This window comes from Felis catus, chromosome A3 (assembly GCF_018350175.1).
Source record: "Felis catus isolate Fca126 chromosome A3, F.catus_Fca126_mat1.0, whole genome shotgun sequence".
In the NCBI taxonomy this organism is placed as follows: domain Eukaryota; kingdom Metazoa; phylum Chordata; class Mammalia; order Carnivora; family Felidae; genus Felis; species Felis catus.
Genome location: NC_058370.1, coordinates 132,382,085 through 132,405,113, shown reverse-complemented (window position 1 = coordinate 132,405,113; position 23,029 = coordinate 132,382,085). Strand labels below are relative to the sequence as shown.

At 49.3% G+C, this 23,029-nt stretch overlaps 1 long non-coding RNA gene across 1 annotated transcript; it reads left to right on the top strand.

Moving 5' to 3' along the window:
- Window positions 1–6,058: 6,058 nt before the first annotated feature.
- LOC123384621 lies at window positions 6,059–10,368 on the top strand. The gene is made up of 2 exons (XR_006595999.1): window positions 6,059–6,765; window positions 9,542–10,368. It is a non-coding gene; the product is annotated as an uncharacterized LOC123384621 (long non-coding RNA).
- Window positions 10,369–23,029: the final 12,661 nt, after the last annotated feature.

Genomic DNA, 23,029 nt, shown 5'->3' with positions numbered 1-23,029 from the left:
TACGCGTGTTTGCTTTTCACAGAATTAATGCTTTAGATTAAAAAAATGTAATGCTGTTCAGTTGGGCTACTCACAAGCTAAGGTCTAAGGCCACGTGTGTTTTCCCTCTGAGCAGTGTCCCCACCTGTGCCCCTCGGGAGGTTGAGGGACTCCTCTTCCCAGCTCTGCCTGCATCACGTGCGGCTGACTTCGTACACCACGCGGAGAACGGCTCATCGTGTCCGGCCCCCTCCAGTGCTCCCTGAGCTACTTGAAGACAAGGACCACGGCTCGGTCACGTCTACGTTCCCAGCTTCTCGCAGACGCCCAGGGAAATGCATGAATGAGCATTCCAGCGAATAAATGTAAAAATGAATGAAATGCCACACGGTACTCTGTGGATCAGTGCTCCGTTGGTTTGGGGCTAGATGCTTTTGTTTCAGCTGGTGGAGCTTGGTGAATCTGGGAGACTGCCACAGTTGCGGCCAGAGGCCCAAATCCTACTCTGCCGGCGGCACGAGGTTATGGCTCCGGAGTGGAAACACGAGGGCCACCAGGTGGCGCTAAGTCCCCGTGCTGGACAGCTGCAAGCCACATCTTCTAGTAGGGCCCCGGAGCCCCTTCCAAGAGACCCAAGATTATTGAAGATTGTATTCTGCAAGGTGCATCCATGAGCTCACTCTAAAACCCCAAGCGTAGCCCACGGAGGAAAAGAAATTTTGTAAAAGATATCTAAATTCGGTTGAAGAGAGAAATTAGTCCAAAATGAGTCCAAATGGGGCAGAACTGCGAGACTGTTCTTACGGGTCCTCTGGTCACCCCTGCTCCAGCCGCCGAGGCCCCAGAGAGGGCGCGCCTGTGCCCCCGGACACACAGGAAGTCTGCCTTCACAGAACAGACTAGAACCCAGGTCCACTACCCAGAGTTACCTTGGTGGGCTGGCTGTTCAAGAGGCAAACAGGTCGGCCGGCCTGGTCTCCTCCGGGCACGGACCGCTCACAGGAACTCTTCGCGGGAATATCTACTGCTCCCCGACCTGAGCTCTCGGCCCCATGTCTTCTAGTCGGTGGTGACTCCTTGCTCCACAGGCACCCTCCTCTCACTGTCCCTGAGCTGTTGTGGGGGGGGAGGGGAGGGCTCCTTCCCTCCCTGCTTAACTCGGGAGTCCCTCTGGAAGTGAAAGGAACACCGCTCTGCTTCCAGTCCTTGCTGAAACCACCCCTCGCACCCATTCCTTTCTTTCTGGGATCCCTTGTGCTTACGGTCAGCTTGGGTCAGTTTCACACTTGACACCCGCAGCCAGAGGTGACACTCGACACCCGATGCTATAGGGTGAGGAGGATGGGTGTTAGACTTGCAGCAGGACAGGCTTCGCGTTGATTGGCTCTGGGACCACTCACGCCCCGCCCACTTAGCCTTCCCCCACCCCCTTCCCCAGGCCAGGGCCTCAGCTTTGACCGCCTCCAGGGGCCCCGCTTATGTTGTCATCTACGTAAGTGGCTTGTGGGAACCCCGGGCCTGGCTGGTCCCCGAGGGCTATGCCACCTCTGCAGAGCTACTCAGTTTGCTAAGTTACACGGCACTGGTCATGTTGCCTGCGGAGAAGGTGCCCGGGTCTTCCGCACGGAAAGCCGGTGCATTGTGGCTCTAGCCTCTCAACTTTCAGCCGCACATTCTGTGTTTTGTCCGACGGCCCCATACACAAGGCGGGGATGGATCCTCGTCAGGCCTCTCCACAGCCCGGATGGGATGCATCGCCAATAAGTGGCCTGCAGCCCAGCCTCCCGGTGGTCAGAAGGGGCAGATGTCGGCTTGGCCTCCAGACCCAGTCTGGCCCAGGCTGACTCCAGCTGTGGGAGGGACGCTGGGATTCAGGGTCTCCTCTCCTCTAGCACTTAACTCTCCCCTCCTTCGGTCCCACTGCTGGCTACAGCTGCCACCAGCTTCTTTGGAATTCCTGGGACCAGGATGGCCTGGAGGTAGGTTCTCGGGGCTCCTTCTCTGCTACTGTTTTTCCCAGCTTGTACGCACCCCACCTCCACTGGGGGGTGTCAATCAGTCTTACAGGTGAGCAGAAAAGAGCACAGACAAGGGGAGTGGCCCCAGGACCTCAGAAACCCTCGGAGGATTCATTCCCTGACTTTGGCCAACAGTCGGCTCAGAACTATTCTGAGAACTTTCCCGAATGCCGGTATACTTGGTACAGGTCTTCTAAGTCCCTTGAATTGGGACACAGCAGCTCTGAGAACCAGGGCCCCGGGACAACAGCTCTGAGTACCAGGGCCCTGGGACAGCAGCCATCATCTGCTAATAGGAGCTGCGGGCTCTCATCATAGAGAATCTTTCCTTTCTCCCAGGCCTTGCCACTGCTTCTCTCCATTCTCCTTATCCTTTGCTGATGCCATAAGGAAATGGAATTCTAAAATAAATTCCTCTCTCCCCCCCAACCCCCAGACTTCTGAAGAAGATTTAAGCCTCGCGTTACAAATTTTCTAAATAGTGTTGCAAAATCCCAACAGCTTAAACAGCGTGCAAAGTGCAGATCTGAAGAAAAATCCCCGATGAATTTTTATCTTTTCTCTGGTGGAATAGCTGCATGATTTCAAAGGAAGGCAGCCACTCAATCTCCACTCAGGCTCTACTTCTGGGCAGAGATTAAAAAGGTAAAAATCTCGAGCTGGATCAAAGGGAAGCTCTATTTCTATGTGGGCCAGGGATGCTGCCCACAGCACTGTGCTTTGGAGAGAAATAGACTCTCAGTGGAAAGGGAACATTCTGGAACCTTCTAGACTTGTGTGCCTCTTCCTCTAAGAGGCTTCCCTCCCTTCCTGGGGCAGGTACAGACCTCTGGCAGGCACCAACCGGTGGTACTTCCCCATGTGACCACTTGCCCCTCTGGTCTGAGACCCCTGGGGAGGGGCTGGGGGGCTCTTGTTGGGCCTGGACCCACGAGGTGCTCAGCAACCGATGTTGATTGGATAAAGGACTGGGGCTCCTGTGGTCTAGGGGAGTCCAAGTCCTTCTTTGATATAAACACAAAAAAGTAGGTCTCTTCCCTTCTCTTTGGACGTGTGTGCCTGACACAAAGGCACTGGGCATTGAACAAATGTTTATTGAATGAACTAATTTTGTAACGTGTATTTATGAGCGTCTGACCATACTGATGTGCAGTGAGTGAGTGAATGAGTGAGTGGGACTCTGTTTTCTGACATATCACCGTCTGGCCTCATTCTTGGGCATATTTCTTTGAGCACCCTCTTCCAGAAGCCCTTGCTCCGTCTGGCTGATGGAAGCTACCGGCGAGGCCCTCAACGTCCGCCAGGTGTCGCTGCAGGGAGCGCGGGAGGTGGCGCGGGAGGCCTGGGAGGCTGGGAAAGAGGGGGGAACCGGAAGTAGGGCCGCTCAATGCCTTGAAAGGCACGTCTATGCAATCAAGAAAATGTTTTCGTAAGTGAAAGGCGGACCTGTGGGACCCAGGAGGAAACTGGCGCGCAGCGCTGGCTCGGCTCCACCTTTGAGTTTCGCCTTTGTTCAGCAGTCAAATGGGGATGCCTGGCGGCCTCAGCCCTCAAGCGAAGTAATGTCTCCAGTAGGCTTGGAAACTGAAAACGCTGCTCGTGCCTGAGATGATCGCATTAACCGAGGTGCTAGCCGAGGGAAGGGTGTTGCTTGATCCCGGGCCTGATTCCTCTCCCATTTTAGGTGATTCTCTGCGACGGAACTTCTTAAGATTCTGCTTAAGTGACAATGGCCATTTGTCAATGTGGACAGTAAAAATAAAATCTGGCTTCCCACCTTACCTTGTCTAATGTTTACCCCCCGGTAGGGCAAAATCAAAGAAGCAGCATTCTAAAATCTGGGGTTTGGAGACGGAGCTTCCCCTATTTTCTTTTATTTCTTTATGTAATCTCTACACCCGAGGTGGGGCTTGAACTCATGACCCCAAGCGCAAGAGTCCCTTGCTTCTCGGGCTGAGTCAGCCGGGCATCCCCTGAGCTCCCAATCTTATACGTAATCCTGAGACTTTTCCTCGTGAAGGGAACAGGGTGTCCCTCTTTGGCCTTGGTTTCCACAGGGAGGCGAGGCTGAGGCCTCCGTGATAGCAGAAGGGGCCTCGGCAGATCAATGCAAGAGACAGAGTGCAAGTGGCCGAGAGGCAGACAGAGGGAGACGCACAATCTGGAAGCAGGCTCCAGGCTCCGAGCTGTCAGCACAGAGCCCGATGCGGGGCTCGAACCCATGCACCGTGAGATCGTGACCTGAGCCAAAGTCGGACGCTCAACCGACTGAGCCACCCAGGCGCCCCTCGGGCATATTTATTTGCAGAGGTAAAATATGAGACGGTAGGAAAAGAACACAGTGAGAAGTAAGTCTTCCTTGGCCCTTAGCCCGGAGTCCCCTTCTCAAAACCAGTGTCTGTCCTCAGTGGTAGTGTTTCGTTCCAGAGGGAGTCTGAATATAGGAGCATGTGTGTATATATCTCCCTTCGGCACAGCGGTGGCACTTGATAGGCTGTTCTACCCTTGGCCGTTTACTGATAGGCCGTGGAAATCACCCTGTCTTAGCACATGCGATCTGCGTTCGTCTTTTGCTGGCTTTAACGTGTTCCACAGATTCCACAGTCTGCATTCCACGTTTGCCCCATGGATGGGCCTTTGCTCTTGTAAACAAAGCTGCGATCAATATCCTCACCCATGAAATGTGTGCCTAGAATGAATGCCCCGAAATGGAATTACCGAGTCGAAGGGCATATATCCATTTGTAACTTTGATGAACATTGCCAAACCGTCCCTCGCAGGCGGGGAATTCATTCTATTCACACGTGCCTGTGCCCGAGGACATTAACTGCAGCAGGGACGCGTTGAGTGCTGGGTGACCGGGCGAGGTGGGTTGTCCAGCCGGAGGCAGGGAGTGTGGACAGGTGATTAGTGCGACGTCCAGGAGAGAGACATGAGGGTCTAATGTGAGGCAGTCACAGTGGTGGCCACCGGAAAGGGATGATTTGGAGAGACACATTAAGGGGAAAGTCCCCCTGGGGTGCCTGGGGGGATGAGTCAGTTAAGCGTCTGACTTCGGTTCACAGTTTGTGAGTTCGAGCCCCACGTCGGGCTCTCTGCTGACAGCACAGAGCCCGCACCCGATCCTCTGTCTCCTTCTCTCTCTGCCCCTTCTCCACTGGTTCTCTCTCTCTCTCTCTCAAAATAAATAAATAAACTTAAAAAAAAAAGAGGTAAAATCCCCCTAACCAGATGATAGAGAGGCATACGGGGGGATGGCGGGGGGTGGGGGGTGGTGATCTTCCACCCCTGCCTTGTGTAACTGAGGGGTGCAGGTGAGTTTATGGATGGAGATAGAGAATGCAGTCTTTTGGGAGGGTCGTTTCGGAGGAGCTGAGGGCGTCCAGGTAGAAACGTCCAGAAAAAGTTGGATGCATGTGCTTGAGGCCAGGGAGAAGCTCTAGGTGACGCTCCAGTAGGTGTGGGAGTTGGGGCCTGAGAGCTGACGGGGCAGCCTGGGCCAGCACGCCTGGGGAGCCAGCATCGGAGTGAAGGGCAAGCCAGGGGCCCAGATGCAGTGCCGCACGAAGGCCTCCCTTTGGGCCCCGGCTCTGCACTTGCACATCTCGAGAGGCAGGGTCTCCCTAACTGTTGCTGTCCGGGTCCCTCCTTGCCTCATTCCGTGCAGGCCCAGGTCGAGGGGGAGCCTGTCGGTCAGCCATATTTAAGGGGCAGGCTGAGGGAAAAGGCACAAGGAATGTTCTAGAAGCTCAGGAGATAAACTCCTGAATCTGGAGGCAACAGGTCTGATAAGGGAGGGACTCGAATGCGTCCGTTAGGCACAGCAATTAGGAGATCATGAGCGCCCTTAGCGGAGTCGGTTTCCGACGTGGACAGAGACTGGGATTCTATGAAACGGCAATAGAAAGTCAGCGTGTTTACTCATTGGTTGTATCCTAGCAACAGCGTGTTCTCAACAGGGCTAAGTGTTCTAGAAAGCAAGACCAAATTATACAAGAACACCGCGTTCTAGAATGTCTGCATGGGTTTGTCAGCCAATTTCCTTCTTAGAGGTACTCGGGAGATTGGTAAAAACTACCCTCTTTTCCTTTCAATTTCCAGGTAGTCCACGATAGGCATTTAGTACCCTAATAGAATTTAAGTGCTTTGCCTGGGTCACGGCCTGGGTCAGTCCTGGAATTCAAAGTTAACCTGAGGGCGAACAGGAGAAGAGCAGGGTCCCAGCAGGGAAAATGAGCCGTGAGTCGTACTTAGCCTTTAAAATCAAACATCACTTAAGAAGTCGCTGTGGGATGATCTGCTGTCCCAGGACAATACAGGCAGTGCCTTCTTTCCCTCCCCTCGTGGTGGCTGATTACCAGAGCTCACAAAATGGGATGGGTATTTGACCTCCAGGCTGCTGTTCCCCTGCTGGGTACTCCCTCCCAGCAGCTGGCATAGCTCAGGGAGAGCACTTGGCCTACCCGATGTAGGCTGGTTGTTCTCTTAATTCCTGTCTCCCAACAGAGAGCTAGGGAGCTGGTCTGGGAGGCAGGGGTGGGGCTCAGGTAGAATTCCCTCCCAGGGGTAAGGGATCAGGGGCTGCGGTGTGCCAGGCTTAGGAGACGTGAGCACGAGTAAGGTCTGGTCTCCTCCTCTGAGGGTCCCGTGGTTGAGCGGAAGACGTAACCTAGTCCTTGGACGAAATGCAACAAATCAGAGAGAAGAAACCAGGATGAGGGGCATCTTACCCAGCACGGGGGCAATCAGCAGATGCTTCTCAGAGGAGGTGATGCCCAAGCTGTGCGTCTTGTAACACAAGAAAGAGTCAGCCGGGTGGAAGGCATAGAAGGATGTTTCTGGCCTTGGAAGGGGTGGGCTAGCATGGCAAGTTATAAGACGCTGGGGCCCAGAGTCTAGAAAGGCAGTTCCCGGACACTGTGCCTGGCACAGGGTGGCCCTGGCCACGCCGTGGGATCAAGAAGTCGACAGGTTCAAGGTCTTTCTTTAGGCAAAGCAGGGTGAAGTGCGAAGTCACCCTCCGCCCTAGAGCCTCTGAGCCTGGGGGCGTGGCGAGAACGAAGGGGATGGGGTCCACTGAGCCCTGCAGACTGGTGGGCTTTGAGGCCGCGTAGACTCTGTTCCCGCAGAGCCTGTCCCCCATGGGAGATGACAGAGGGATAGCAGCTGTCCCTCTGGTTCTCTTGAGTGTTACATAAAATAATATGAAATGGCCTTGGGTGGGGTCAGCCTCGGATCTTTCTCTCCCTGGTTCCTTCCTCTTTCATGGTGATGCCTTCAGTTTGTCCGGAGGGACGCCCCAAGAAACAGACTTTGCTGTTGAGATTGTGAAGCATGTTGGTCGTGGAGGGCCTTGCTTCCGGGTGCCTGGGGAGACGTTTGCCCCAGGAAAAGCCACCTGAGCGGCTGGCTTGATCTAACCGTTTTGGAGGTAGTCCGTTTTGGTTTCTATGGCGGTAAGTGGGGAAGGTAGAAATGGTTATTTGGCGCACTTAAAAATACAGACAAGTATAGGGGCGCCTGGGTGGCGCAGTCGGCTAAGCGTCTGACTTCAGCCAGGTCACAATCTCGCGGTCCGTGAGTTGGAGCCCCTCGTCGGGCTCTGGGCTGATGGCTCGGAGCCTGGAGCCTGTTTCCGATTCTGTGTCTCCCTCTCTCTCTGCCCCTCCCCGTTCATGCTCTGTCTCTCTCTGTCCCAAAAATAAATAAACGTTGAAAAAAAAAATTAAAAAAAAAATACAGACAAGTACAAAGGGGAACAGAACGCTCACGTTCCCGACGCCCCACACGAACCGATCGTTAACAGGCTTCCCTGTTTACTTTGGCTTGTTCGTTTTACTGAAGTAAAACAATACAGAGAAAGTTGAAGTTGTGTGTTTGTTGTCGTTGTTGTTGTTTTGGGTTTTTTTTCTGTCCTCCTTCCCAGTCTTGTTCTGCCCCATCTTTCCTTAGAGGAGACCACGGTCATGAGTTCGGGACGCGTCCGTGCCATTGCTTCGCTAATTTCTACCGCAGGCTTCCTTAAGCAATGGGCAGCATCGAAGACTGTGTTCAGAAATTTTACGTGTAAGTGGTTGACAGTGTTTTGGACTTGCTTTTCTACTCAGCCGTCCAAAGTGTGGAGATCGACGGCTGCAGATGCACAGAGCAGCAGCTGGTTTATCGTACCCGGTGGCCTGGTTTCTCTCTTTTTGCTCTTGGGAATCCCTGCCCTGATCTTATAACTGAGTACGCACACATCCGCTCTCCCTCAGGCATCATCTTTCTGCTCTACCTGCATTTTTCTTTGCCCTGGACATGCCACGGGTTTTAACGAATGTGTAATAGCACGTATCTAACACGACAGCATCCTCTAGAATAACTTTACTACCCTAACAAGCCTCTGATCTCCGCCTATTCATCCCTCCCTCCCCCCCCAGCCCCCCAACCGTCTGCACTGTGTTGCCCTTTCCAGAATGTCATACAGCTCGGATCGTGCAATAGGTAGGCTTTTCAGATTGGCTTCTTTTACTTAGTGATTGATACGCGTTTACGTTTCTGACATGGCTGTTCATGGCTTGATGGCTTATTTCCTTTCAGTGCTGAGTAATATTCCATTGTCTGAATGTACCACGGTTTATCCTTTTACCTCCAGAGGACACACTGGTGGCCTCTGACCCTTGGCAATTAGGAATCAAGCTACTACAAATATCTGTGTGCCGGGTTTTGTGTAGACCTGTTTTGAGCTCATTTGGGTAAATACCAAGGAACGCGACTGTTAAATTACAGGGTAGGAATATGTTTGGGGGCACCGGGCTGGCTCAGACGGTAGAGCATGCGACTCTTTTAATTTATTATTATTATTTTTTAATGTGTGTTTATTTTTGAGAGAGAGAGAGACACACACACACACACACGGAGTATGGGCAGGGGAGGGGCAGAGAGAGGGGGAGACACAGAATCCGAAGCGGGCTCCAGGCTTTGAGCTGTCAGCACGGAGCCCGATGTGGGGCTCAAACCCCGGAAACGTGAGATCATGACCTGAGCCGAAGTCGGCCACTTAACCGACTGAGCATGCGACTCTTAATCTCAGGGTTGTGAGTTCAAGCCTCACATGGAGCGTGGAGCCGACTTGAAGTGAAAAATGGGAATAATAAAAACAAAGAATATGTTTAGCTTGTCGGAACCTGCCCCACTGTCTCCTGAGGCCCTGACTTTTATTTTTTTTAATTTTTTTTTTCAACGTTTATTTATTTTTTTGGGGACAGAGAGAGACAGAGCATGAACGGGGGAGGGGCAGAGAGAGAGGGAGACACAGAATCGGAAACAGGCTCCAGGCTCCGAGCCATCAGCCCAGAGCCCGACGCGGGGCTCAAACTCACGGACCGCGAGATCGTGACCTGGCTGAAGTCGGACGCTCAACCGACTGCGCCACCCAGGCGCCCCCCCTGGCTTTTAAATGTATCCACTTTTCCCTGCTATTATCGCAGATCCTTTTTGCAATGAGGCAAGGGAGAGATGCAAAGCAGGCGCATAAACATCTTCTCTCTCTCCACGCTCGGCAGCTGGGGACTCAGGCCAGACCTCTGAGAGGGGACCCGAAGTGAAGGCCTGTTTTGAGGTGGGTGTGCGTCAAACACAGACCACCAGAAACCGGATCCAGTCCGCAGGCTTCTGCAGCGTTCCCAGCTGTGCCCTGAGGATGCAGGGACGAAAAGATGAAAAGATGCTCAGGGCGGCTCACTGTGGACAGGAGTGTTCAACCAATCCCCCATCGGGGCTCTGGGGCCCGAACCGCAGGCTCTACTGACGCAGTCAGTGGGGAACAGAAGCCATCTCGCTGCCGGGCCGGAAACACCTTCTCACCTTCCTGGTCAGGCCAGCCTGGGCTCAGGGGCCAGCGCTGGAACTCAAAGCCGTGGCAGAGCGCTGGCTGACCCCTTAGTTGACAGGTAGCCTGTCCCCTGGGGTGGCCCCAGCCCTTGGATCCTGCCTCTTTCCGGGTCCTCCGGGCCAGCCCCTCAGCCCGGCCAACAGGGCTCCCCAGAAGTGGCCCTGAGGTACGAGCTAGTTCTGGACCGCCCTGATGTCCTCCCTTCTGCCATTTTGCTGGTGGAACCCTCTGTTCTTTCTCCGGTCCCGTCTCTGCTCAGCCCCAAACCTATACTCAGATGAGCGCCCTTGGACGTGGTAGTTGAGACATCTCAGGCTGCTTGTTGGGACATCTCACGCTGCCTGTTCCCTCGTTCCCTCACCAGAGGGCGCGCTCCTTACCACCTGCCCGGTTGACCAGAATCCAAAGAGGACAGACACAGCTCTCTTATTAGAGCCTCAGCGCCTAGAAGAGGCACGTGGTAGGCCCTCAGAAATAAAGTGATGGATTGAAACAGTGGCAGAATATAAACGGTTAGCCTGGTTTAATATGCAACTTAAAAAAAAATCTTTGCTGTGCTAGAAGGATGGGAGGTAATTATTCCCCTGCTTGATAACACAGTCAGGGAATTAAGCTGTCTCCGTCCTGGAAGAAAGAGGGACCAATATGTCAGTTGCTCTGGGATTTATGGGCCACTAAGATCCACTGAGCAAGACCCTCTGGGTTGGAGCCTGGGTGCTGGTCCCAGGAAATCACCCAAGAATGGAGAGACGGTGATGGGCCCAGGGAAGCCCCACGGCGAGGGGTCTCGCGGCATTCCCAGCGCGTGAGAGCCCGCCAGACGCCTCCAGTGATGTGACAGCCTTCCCTGGTGGCACCTGGGCCCACCCAGCAGCCCCTCCTGTTGGTGCCGGAAGGTCTTGACGGCCTGGTGTGGAGCGCCCATGAGAGCTGCGCTCTGGACGGGGGGTCGGGCTGACCCCGTCCCATTCTGAGTCGGGTACCTCCTGGTGCCCGAGATGCCGCCGTGTGGGGAGTGTGTGTGTGTCTGTGCCAGACCGAGCAAGCTCCGGGGTCCTGCCCTGGGCCAACCGTCATCGCCCCTCACGACACACTCATCTCAAAGGCGACGCTGTGCTGCTGGGGTACAGCTCACCCTTCCCATGACCCGGCTGAGGTTTCAAGAGGCTAGCTCTTCAAGAGGTTACCTGGCCCGCCTTGCGTGTCACGCGACAGACGCCAAGAGATCGGATTCCCAGGGAAGTGTGGAGGCCGAAGTCAAAGGGCAGCTTCTCGATAGCTTCTGGGGATGCTCTGAGGCCTTGTGCTTAGGATTGTTCTCATCTCTGATGCTGAGTGAAATAAGTCAGGCAGAGAAAGACAGATCCCATATGTTTTCACTCATCATGTGGATCCTGACAAAGTTAACAGAAGACCTTGGGGGAGGGGAAGGGGGGACAAAAAAGGTTAGGGAGGGAGCCAAAACATAAGAGACTTAAAAACTGAGAACAAACTGAGGGTTGATGGCGGGTGGGAGGGAGGGGAAAGTGGGCGATGGGCATCGAGGAGGGCACCTGTTGGGATGAGCGCTGGGTGTTGTATGGAAACCGACTTGACAATAAATTATATATAATATAGAAAAAAAAGGATTGTTCTCATCTATATTCTGGATGAATGAGATTCTGGAACCAAGATAAGCGATCTGCAAGGAAATTCTACTTTAAACAAGAAATTAAAACACTGTTTCACTACATTCTGTGAGGATATTTGAAATAGTTATATTCATTAAGACACTGGGGGTTCACTGTGAGCCAGCTACTTGTTTTTAAAGTTTATTTATTTATTTTGACTGCTTCGGATTCTGTGTCTCCCTCTCCGTCTCTGTTCCTCCCCTGCTCCTGCTCTTGTCTCTCTCTCAAAAATAAATGAGCATTGACAAAATTTTAAAAAAAAATGTTTTTTTTCAAAAAGGGGGGCTGCCTGGGTGGCTCAGTTGGTTGGGCGGCCGACTTCAGCTCAGGTCATGATCTCACAGCTCTAAAGTTCGTGAGTTCGAGCCCCGCGTCGGGCTCTGTGCTGACAGCTCGGAGCCTGGAACCTGCTTCGGATTCTGTGTCTCCCTCTCTCTCTGCCCCTCCCCTGCCCGTGCTCTGTCTCTCTCTCAAAAATAAATAAGCGTTGAAAAAATTTAAAGAAATTGTTTAAAGTTTATTTATTTTGAGAGAGAGAGAGAGCACATGCGCAAGTGGGGGAGGAGTAGAGAGGAGAGAATCTCAAGCAGGCTCCTCACCGTCTGCACAGAGCCTGACACGGGGCTCGATCTCATGCAACGTGAGATCATGACCTGAGCCGAAATCAAGAGTCAGACCCTCAACCACTGAGCCACCCAGGAGCCCGAGCCAGCCATTGTTTTAAGCACATTCCGAGAGTTGGTTCGTTCAGTCCTCACACCCGCTCTCCGAGGTGGGTGCTGGAGAAGACCAGCACACTGTGGCTTTTCTTCCTTAAACCGTGACACCTCCACACACGCGGCTTGCGGCTTAGGATGGCAGGAAAGGGTGTTCCTTCTGCACGTTAGTGACTATCTCTGCATAGAGCCGTTCTCAGAAACTGGAGAAAATTGACGAACGGCCGGGGACCACGTCTGACGCCACCAGAGATGTTTTCCTACCATTGGATTAGTTTCTGCTTTGGGGCTCGATGGCCGCTGAGTAAGACATAACCATGGTAACTAACAGGCAATTACCTCCAACTCCGGTTGCTAATCTGGGTGACAGTCACCCTGTTGGAAGCTCTTTGAACGTCCTCGGGGGAGCCTGGAAAGGTGCTGTGTGAGGCACAAGTCCCACTGAGTGGGGACTGTCCCCCGTGGCCCTGGGACCTTGCCGGTGCTTTGGGAGAAACATCTACATCTGCCTGCCGTCAGGAACCTTGGGCTCAGGCCCCAGCCTCACTGCCCCGCCTGTGGGATCTTGGGCAAGTCATTGCCCACTGGTTCCCGAGAGTCCCCACATGAGAGGGAGCTGATGATAATTTATGGCTGCCCCGGATTCTCATGCGTATAATGAGAGTTAAAGCTTGTGAATCCTATTTTGTGAGTAAAATGCCAACATCAGGAGTTACTGCCTTTACTTTTCAGTCCCACGGAGGCGTGTCTTTGGGGAGGTGGTCAGGGAAATCGGATGATGCGTATTTTGATTTTCTCAAGCTTTTAGTTAAGGCAATTTTCAAATACAAGTGAAAATAGAAGGAATAGAATAATGGTTTTCCATGTACTCATTGCCAATGTCAACCGTTAACCGCATTTGGCCAATTGTGTCTCATCCATTCCCTGTAAAAATATTATCTTTATGGAGGTATAATTTATATACAGATAATGCACCTAAACATACCTTTCCATGAATTAAAAAAAAATTTTTTTTAATGTTTATTCGTTTTTGAGAGACAGAGAGAAACAGAGCATGAGCAGGGAAGGGGGAGAGAGAGAGGGAGACACAGAATATGAAGCAGGCTCCAGGCTCCGAGCCGTCAGCACTGAGCCCGATGCGGGGCTGGAACCCACAAACCGTGAGATCATGACCTGAGCTGAAGTCGGCGCTTGACCAACTGAGCCCCCCAGGCGCCCCCCTTTCCACGGATTTAGACACTCCCGTAACCATCACCACAATCACGATTTAACACTTCCTCACTTTCCAGAGTTCCCTGGTGCCCCTTCCCAGCCAACCGACCCATCCCCCATGGTCCTAGGGCCTGGGGCAGACCCTCCAGGGGACACGTAGGTCTTCTTAGGGACAGTGGGACTACAGGTAAAGTAGGGTCTCGTTCTCAATGGGGTCAGAAAGGTGGAGGCATTTTGATACATGTATGTAACACACATACAAACATACGTAACATAAAAGGTACCGTTACAACCATTTTTCAGTGTACAGACCAGTCGCATTAAGGGCACTGACCTCATTGTGCAACCGCGACTACGACCCACCCCCAGAACTTTCTCATCATCCCAAACTGGGGTGATAGCTCCCCACGGGCCCTCCCCCTTCTGGCCGCACGTGCCAGATTTTCCTTCCTTCGTCGGCCTGAAAAAAATTCCATATTTTGTTTACCCAGTCGTCTGTTGACGAACACTTGGATTGCTTCCACCTTCTGTCTATCGTGAATAATGCTGCTCCGAACAGGGGCGTCCAAACACCTGTTCGAGTCCTGGCTTTGAGTTCTCCCGGACTGCTGGATCGAATGGTAATCGCACGCGTCGCTTTTTGAGGACGTGCCACACCGTTTCCCATAGCAGCGACACCATTTTGCACTTTCACCAGCAAGGTCCAAGTTCTCCATCTCCTTGTCTACCCTCGTTACTTTCTGTGCCCCCACACCCGTGCAATAGCCATCCTGACCAGTGCGAAGCGGTGTCTCGTCGTGGGATCGATTTGCACCTCCCTCAGGACGAACGATACTGAGCATCTTTTCACGAGCTTGTTGGTCATTTGTACCCCTTCTTCAGAGAAATGTCTATGCGAGTCTTTTGCCCTTTCTCTTCTTCTTCTTTTTTCTTTTTTCTTTTTTTTTTTAATTTTATTTTTTATTCTTTAAAATTTACACCCAAATCAGTTAGCATATCATGCAACAATGATTTCAGGAGTAGATTCCTTAGTGCCCCTGACCCATTTAGCCCATCCCCCCTCCCACGACCCCTCCTGTAACCCTCAGTTTGTTCTCCTTATTTATGAGTCTCTTCTGTTTTGTCCCCCTCCCTGTTTTTATATTCTTTTTGTTTCCCTTCCCTTATGTTCCTGTTTTGTCTCTTAAAGTCCTCATATGAGTGAGGTCATATGATTTTTGTCTTTCTCTGACTGACTAATTTCGCTCAGCATAATACCCTCCAGTTCCATCCACGTAGTTGCAAATGGCAAGATTTCATTCTTTTTGATTGCCGAGTAATACTCCATTGTATATACATACCACATCTTCTTTATCCATTCATCCATTGATGGACATTTGGGATCTTTCCATCCTTTGGCTATTGTTGATCGTGCTGCTATAAACATGGGGGTGCATGTGTCCCTTCGAAACAGCACACCCGTATCCCTTGGATAAATGCCTAGTAGTGCAATTCCTGGGTCGTAGGGTAGTTCTATTTTTAGTTTTTTGAGGAACCTCCATACTGGTTTCCAGAGTGGCTGCACCAGCCTGCATTGCCACCAACAATGCAAAAGAGATCCTCTCTCTCCGCATCCTCACCAACATGTGTTGTTGCCTAAGTTGTTCATGTTAGCCATTCTGACAGGTGTAAGGTGGTATCTCATTATGGTTTTGATTTGTATTTCCCTGATGATGAATAATGTGGAGCATTTTTTTCACGTGTCGGTTGGCCATCTGGATGTCTTCCTTGGAGAAGTGTCTATTCATGTCTTTTGCCCATTCCTTCACTGGATTATTTGTTTTTTGGGTGTTGAGTTTGATGAGTTCTTTACAGATTTTGGATACTAACCCTTTATCCAATATGTCATTTGCAAATATCTTCTCCCATTCTGTCGGTTGCCTTTTAGTTTTGCTGATTGTTTCCTTCATTGTGCAGAAGCTTTTTATTTTGATGAGGTCCCAGTAGTTCATTTTCGCTTTTGTTTCCCTTGCCTCCCGAGACGTGTTGAGTAAGAAGTTGCTGTGGGCTTCTTCTTCTTCTTCTTTAAAAATGTTTTCTTGGGGCGCCTGGGTGGCGCAGTCGGCTAAGCGTCCGACTTCAGCCAGGTCACAATCTCGCAGTCCGTGAGTTCGAGCCCCGCGTCAGGCTCTGAGCCATCAGAGCCTGTTTCCGATTCTGTGTCTCCCTCTCTCTCTGCCCCTCCCCCGTTCATGCTCTGTCTCTCTCTGTCCCAAAAATAAATAAACGTTGAAAAAAAAAAATAAAATGTTTTCTTATCTTTGCAAATAATTTTTGCCAATTCTTTCTTTAGCTTCATTATATTTATTATTCCGCTCTTTTGCATTTTTGGTCCTCCTCTTCCAATAATTCTGCTTCAGGCAGTAAATAAGATTTATTTGGCTGTCTATTTTGGAACGGTTGTCTTCCTCGGCACTCTGGTTACTTTGACCTGTGCGTTCCGGACACCTGTCAGAGGTCAGGTTGGCCTCAACCCCAGAGTGTAACCGGAGGGGAGGAATGGACTAGAAGGGATCAGGCTATGCCACCCCCAATTTGCTACTTTGACATAAGAGGTATTTTGAGCTAGGGTGCCTGGGTGTTTCAGACGGTTAAGAGTCCACCTTTTGATTTTCGCTCAGGTCATGATCTTACTGGCTCGTGAGTTCAAGCCCCACGTCGGGCTCCACACTGACAGCACAGAGCCTGTCTACAGGCTCTAATGTTAATCTACATTAACGTGGCTTCTCTCTTCATTAACATGACTTCATTTTTCCAGGAGCCTCCAGCCCAGGTAATTGCCTGATTATTGTTGTAGAAATTTCCAGAAAGACTCATCAGTTTTTCAGTGGAAAGCTTCAATAGACAGTTTGTGCCCTAAGATTCTTTGAGTTCTTTGCTCAGAATCCTGACTTTCTGTTTCTACCAACCCCTACTGTCGAGTCATTGCCCCATCCCATCCTGATGAAGCTGTCCCCCGTTGGAAAGACTGCCTTAAATCAAACTTCCAATTCTCAGTAAATTTTGACCGTGGCTTCTCCCCTCTGAGACATTGACAAACATCCGGGAAGCACCGTTCCCTTTTATTGTGGGAAGCAATAAACTCCACTTAGCCTCCTCAGCAGGTCGTGTGGATGATGTTTGAGAGACGGCTTTTGACACCCGGCCCCGGGTAAGCCAGTCTTTGGTTTCCCAGATCTTTTTCATCTCATTGTTCTTGTTCATTCCCCCGATCTGTTTCTCTCGCTCTGGAATTTCTCCAGGTTGATTTTAGGGGAGGAAGCATCAGGCAACGACAATTTGCCACTCACTGTGCCTTCCCTTCCAATGGCGTCAAAGGGAACTCACATCGTTACCTTGTAGACTGTTCAGGACAGCACGCCAATTTCAGACGCTGCCCACTGCCAGGTTCTTGGTTTGTTTAACCAAAACTCCCAGTTACATTGTATATTTTCCCGTGATTGACCCTGAAGTCCAACTAATTTTGATTGGCATTTCAGTTTCAATCAGGGGGGACATTTGTTAATCGTGTGATTATAACACAATGGTGATCTAATAATGGAGTAACAACACCAGCTTCATTATTCCTGCTCTTTGTGACTATTTTAAAAATATAAAGTCTGTAGGCAGTGAATAATTATATACCCATAGATGTTTCAGTGGTTTAAAAATGTCTTATTTTCTAATGTTAGGTATCTGGTTAGTGTAATGGGCATTTTTGTTCATATGCAATAAAGAAGTCAAGTATTTACAAAAATTAAATATGGTATTGAAGTCAGGGCTGTTTCAGCTTATAATTATTGACAACGATAGCATGAGCAACTCCACCACTGCTAAAGCTCCTGTCTTGGCTTGGTTGCCCCTGGCGCTAGGGAAAAGACAACTGGGTGGAAAGATTCCCGGATTTGAAGCCACACAGACACAAGTCCCGGTTGGGTCACTTACTGGGTATGATATTGATCAAGGCTGTGATCTTCCCGATCCCTGATTTCCTCAGTGTAAATGACAATATTTGTATCTAATAGGATTGTCAGGAGGGTGCTTGCTAATATTGTTTGCTTGATTGAAATGGGGTTGCCTTTTTATATTATCCAGGATAGCGTGCCAAGCTCCCCACCACCATGGGCTTGGATATCTTTCCTTATTGAGCTTATCTCCTAATGTACAAGGCTGAACAGGTCTTTCAAAACAGAAGGAGGGGCATTTGTTGGCAGAAAAACTACCATGATGCGGCAAGGTTGGTGGAACCCGAGCACGGATAAACTCAAGTCCCTAAAAAGGGAGAACACGTCCTTAGCCCGGAAGGAAGGGCACAGTCTGACGGCAGGCTGGGTGTTGACTTGGGAGAGATCGCGTGTATCTAGCGGAAGGAAAAGCTGGGCAGAAAAGCCTAGAACTGCAGGCAGCGGGGGCAGGCCTTGCCTGAAGAAGGGAGGTCTGGCCTGGGGGTTCCAGCCCACAGTCCTGTCCTGTGCACGAGAGTCCTGTCCTATGTTGTTATAATGTACAGAATGTGGTGATTTAATCATATCCCCCGCTTACAAAATTTGTAAGAAATAAATATGCGTTGGGGCGCCTGGGTGGCGCAGTCGGTTAAGCGTCCGACTTCAGCCAGGTCACGATCTCGCGGTCCGTGAGTTCGAGCCCCGCGTCGGGCTCTGGGCTGATGGCTCAGAGCCTGGAGCCTGTTTCCGATTCTGTGTCTCCCTCTCTCTCTGCCCCTCCCCCGTTCATGCTCTGTCTCTCTCTGTCCCAAAAATAAATAAACGTTGAAAAAAAAAAAAGAAAAAAAAAAAAGAAATAAATATGCGTTTACTGAGGATGCACATTTCTTGATGGGCGGCACATTAAAAAAAGTAAAGGGTGATCAAGGCTCTTGACTGCCTGATCCCTGGGTCATTCTATTTTGAGCTGCAAATTAATTCTCTGAAATCCTTTCTCACCCTCCCAGTTGGCCTCTCAAGGGCTTGGGTGTTAGCAGTTGGGTGACCAACAAGTTGGAGCTTCTGAGTCTTCAAAGCTGAGAACTAGTCTTTCTGTCCCTGGTAAGCCTTGACCTCCCTGAGCCTTAGCTTCCGAATCAGTCAAGGGGTAGAACAGTAGCTATCTTGTCTGCGTCTGGGGTTGTTGTAAAGAATGTCACAGGAGCGCCTGGGTGGCCCCGTTGGTTAAGCACCCGACTTTGACTCAGGTCATGATCTTACAGTTCGTGACTTTGAGCCCCACGTCGGGCTCTGTGCTGACAGCTGGGAGCCTGGAGCTGCTTCGGATTCTGTGTCTCCCTCTCTCTCTGCCCCTCCCCTGCTTGTGCTCTCTCTGTCTCTCTCTCTCAAAAATAAATATTAAAAATTTTTTTTTGAAAATCTCAGAAGGGGGGGCACCTGGGTGGCACTTCAGCACAGGTCATGAGCTTGTGGTTCACGGGTTCAAGTCCCGCGTCAGGCTCTGTGCTGACCGCTCGGAACCTGGAGCCTGCTTCAGATTCTGTGTCTCCCTCCCTCTCTGCCTCTCTCTTGCTTATGCACTGTTTCTCTCTTTCTCTCAAAATAAATAAACATTAAAAAATTTTTTTTAGGAAAGAAGAAATGACAGACCATATCACATCATATTGCATCTGCAGATCACCAAGGACAAGAACATTAAAAATAGCAAGAGAAAAGTCAGATTACTTTCAAAGTAATGACAGTTTATACTAAGAGACTTCTTTTCTTTCTCCTCCTCCTCCTTCCTTTTGTAGATGGTAGCAATATTCGTTACATTTACGACTCGCCAGCTATGCTCTGTTGAGATGATCCCTCCAATCTTGTTGGCCACACTCAGAGCTGTTGCAATGGCCACGATTCGAGTGCCACCTTCTCTCCACTGGGCCAAGTGATATAGCCTTGGCCCCGTCAGCATCAGAGAGCTTCTTCACAGCTAATCGGATCTGCCGTTTGTTGGCCTTGACATCCATGTTGAACCATCAGTGCCCAGCTGGTCCTCACCCTCACGGCTGATGATGCGTTCAGGGGAAATGTGATGATGGCATATGGGCCCAGCTGATGATTTGAGCGCGTTCTTCTGAAGATGCTTGGATTGCTTTCAGAGCTGCTGTGCCTTGGGCCGCGGGAACGTGGGTGGCATGAGATAAGTTCTTCTGTTTCTTCATCTTTGCTTGTTTGTGGCTGTGGACACCTTTTCTGTAGGGCCTAGCTGGCCTCCAAAGCCTTTGCTTTCACCTGAGTTTTGGAAGGTGTGGGCCGTTACAAGCACTACTTGTGAGAAGGTCATACAGTGAACTTCTTCGTAGCCATGGAAGTAGAAGGTAGTGTGGATTCAGTGTCCTAGAAAATAGAACTGACGGTCTAGAGTTTTATATGCAGAAAAATTGTTTTATAAGAATGAGGGTAAAATAAAGACATGTCTTTTCTTTTTAATTTTTTTTTAAGGTTTATTTATTTTTTGAGAGAGAGATTGACAGAGTGTGAGCAGGGGAGGGGCAGAGAGAGAGAGGGAGACACAGAATCCGAAGCAGGCTCCAGGCTCTGAGCTGTCAGCACAGAGTCCGACGCGGGGCTCGAACTCACGAACCGCGAGATTGTGACCTGAGCTGAAGTCGGGCGCTCCACCGACTGAGCCACCCAGGTGCCCCCATTTCTTTTTTTTGAAACGTTTTTTTTTGTTTATTTTAAAAATGTTTATTTATTTATTTTGAGAGAGAGATGTGCATGAGTGGGGGAGGGGCAGAGCCAGAGAGAGAGAGAGAGAGAGAGAGAGAGAGAGAGAATCCCAAGAAGGCTCTGTCCTGTCAGCCCAGAGCCCAACGCAGGTCTTGATCTCACAACCGCGAGATCATGACCTGAGCCAAAATCAAGTCAGATGCTCAGCTGACTGAGCTGTCCAGGTGCCCCGATAAAGACATTTCAAGACCCGCCACAGAATTCATCACCAAATACAACCTCACTGAAGGAAGTTCTAAAGACAGGAAGACCTTCCTCACGGAAGGGCAAAGAAGCTGGTTAAAACACACAGATTACACCTGACAACCTTCAATTATGCCGAAACAAGATGAATAGTAACAAGTGCTGATTTGTGAGATTAAACAGATGAGAGAGAACAAATATACCTGAAATGTTAGCGCTGTAAAGTTGAAAAGTTGTAAAGTTCTTCTTTGTTTGGAAGAGGAAAATGATGTAGGTTTTAGTTACGTATGCATGTTAAAAGCGGTAGGTTACCTACAGAAAAAGAGAGAGTGTGTATTTCCGAACTGGTAACGGGATAAGAATAAAATGCCACCTTAATTAATCCGTATAAAAGCAAGGAAGAAGGAAAATAAAAGATGCATTAAAAAGCGGGACACATATAAAGAACAAAATATGGTAAAGAAAGAAACCAAAATGCATCAGTAACCATCATACATGTAAGTGGACTACAATTTCATTTAAAAGAGACAATCTATACCGGCTAGGAAAACAAACGTAGCTTTCTGCTATTTACAGGACACGTCTGAAATGTAAGGGCTGGAGTTTATTTCAGAATAGGTAGATGAGTGGTTAGGGGGTAGGTAAATGGATAGCCGGGCAGATTGGGTTAGGGTTAGGGTTAGGGTTAGGATTAGGGTTAGGGTTAGGGCATTAATCATTGCTGGGATTGGATAATGGTTATATGAGACGTATTATACTAGTCTACCTATTTTCGTGCATTTATGGACACCTCTGTAGTAAAAAGTAAGCACACATACCAAACCAAACAGGCAAACCAGAAGCATACAGAATAGAAGTAAAAGTATGGAAAAAGTATTAGGCAAATGCTAATCGGAAGTAGGTATAGCTATAAACTGATTGCAGATAAAATAGAGTTTCGGGTTAAAGCATTACTAGAGATTCAAAAGGATGACTGCATAATAATAAAAAGATGCAGGGGCGCCTGGGTGGCTCACTCGGTTAAGCGTCCGACTTCAGCCAGGTCACGACCTCGTGGTCCGTGAGTTCGAGCCCCGCGTCGGGCTCTGGGCTGATGGCTCGGAGCCTGGAGCCTGTTTCCGATTCTGTGTCTCCCTCTCTCTCTGCCCCTCCCCTGTTCATGCTCTGTCTCTCTCTGTCCCAAAAATAAATAAACGTTAAAAAAAAATTTAAAAAAAGATGCAGTTCTTGAAACTTGCATTTACCTGCTGTTGTAGCCTTGAAATATATAAAGCAAAAGTTGGTTGAAGAATTGTAAGAGGAAATTGATGAATCTACATCGAATTGGGAGATTTAAATATACTTTTCTCATTAATCGATAGAACAGGTAAAACATTCAGTGTGGATATAGACAGTTTGAGAAATACATTTAATAAGCCTTGATGTAGTATGTATATTGATATGTAGAACGTTGTAACCAATGAATGAATGCCCCCCCTTCTTTTTAGTCTTAAAAAAAAAGGCTTTGTATTGTGAGAAATTTCTAAAATGTACGGAAGTGGAGATTATAGCCTAATAAAGTCCCATGTGCCCACGCATATATCAGTAGCTTCAATGATTCATCAGCTCACAGGCATTGCTGTTTCAGAGATGCCCACCAACCCCTCCATCCTGGATTACTTTTCTTTATTTCATTTAAATTTGTTTTTAATGTTTATTTATTTCTGAGACAGAGAGAGACAGAGCATGAGTGGGAGAGGGGCAGAGAGAGAGGGAGACACAGAATCCGAAGCAGTCTCCAGGCTCCGAGCTGTCAGCCCAGAGCCCGACACGGGGCTCGAACTCACAAACCGTGAGATCATGACCTGAGCTGAAGTCGGTGGCTCAACCGACTGAGCCACCCAGGCGCCACCCCCCCGGCCTTTTTTTTTTAATTTTTTTTTTCATCCTGGATTATTTTTGAAGCAAATCCCAGACATTACACAATTTAATCCATAAGGATTTCAGCATGTGCCTTTAAAAGATAGAGACATTCTAAAAACAGAATCATGATACCACGCTCACACCTAAAAACAGATGTTAACAATAAAGCCTTAAATGTAGTCAGACTTCAAATTTCTGCAATTCCCATATACACAGTTGTCTGAATCATACACTGGCTGGTTGGCACGTCTCTTGTATCTCTTGCGATCTATAAAATCCTCTCCATGCTTTTTTAATTTTTATTTTCCTTGCAACTTATTTGTTGAAGCGACTGGATTGTTGGTTGTGGATTTTGTTTATTGCGTGTCCATGGGGTTGTTTAAGGTGTCCTATTCTCTGTTCTTCCTGTAAATTATTAATTCAATCTAAAGACTTAGTTTTAGATTCTTTTTTTTTTTTTTTTTTTTTTTTTTTTTTTTTTTAGGCAAGGCTGCTTCGTAGGGTATTTGTGTGCCCTTTAATCAGGAGCCATGTAATAACTGATTCTTTACCTTTGGGGGAAGGTCAGCAAGTATTACGATCATTGACAATAACCATGAATATATCAGGCATTGGGAAATGGTGACAATCTAATTCTGTCATTCCTTCATTTAAGCTAGAACACTGATGTAAAAATAATCAGATCCTTATCAGCTTGTGGGTTACCCAGAGATACAGTTTGTAGAGGAAAGGCAGGAGA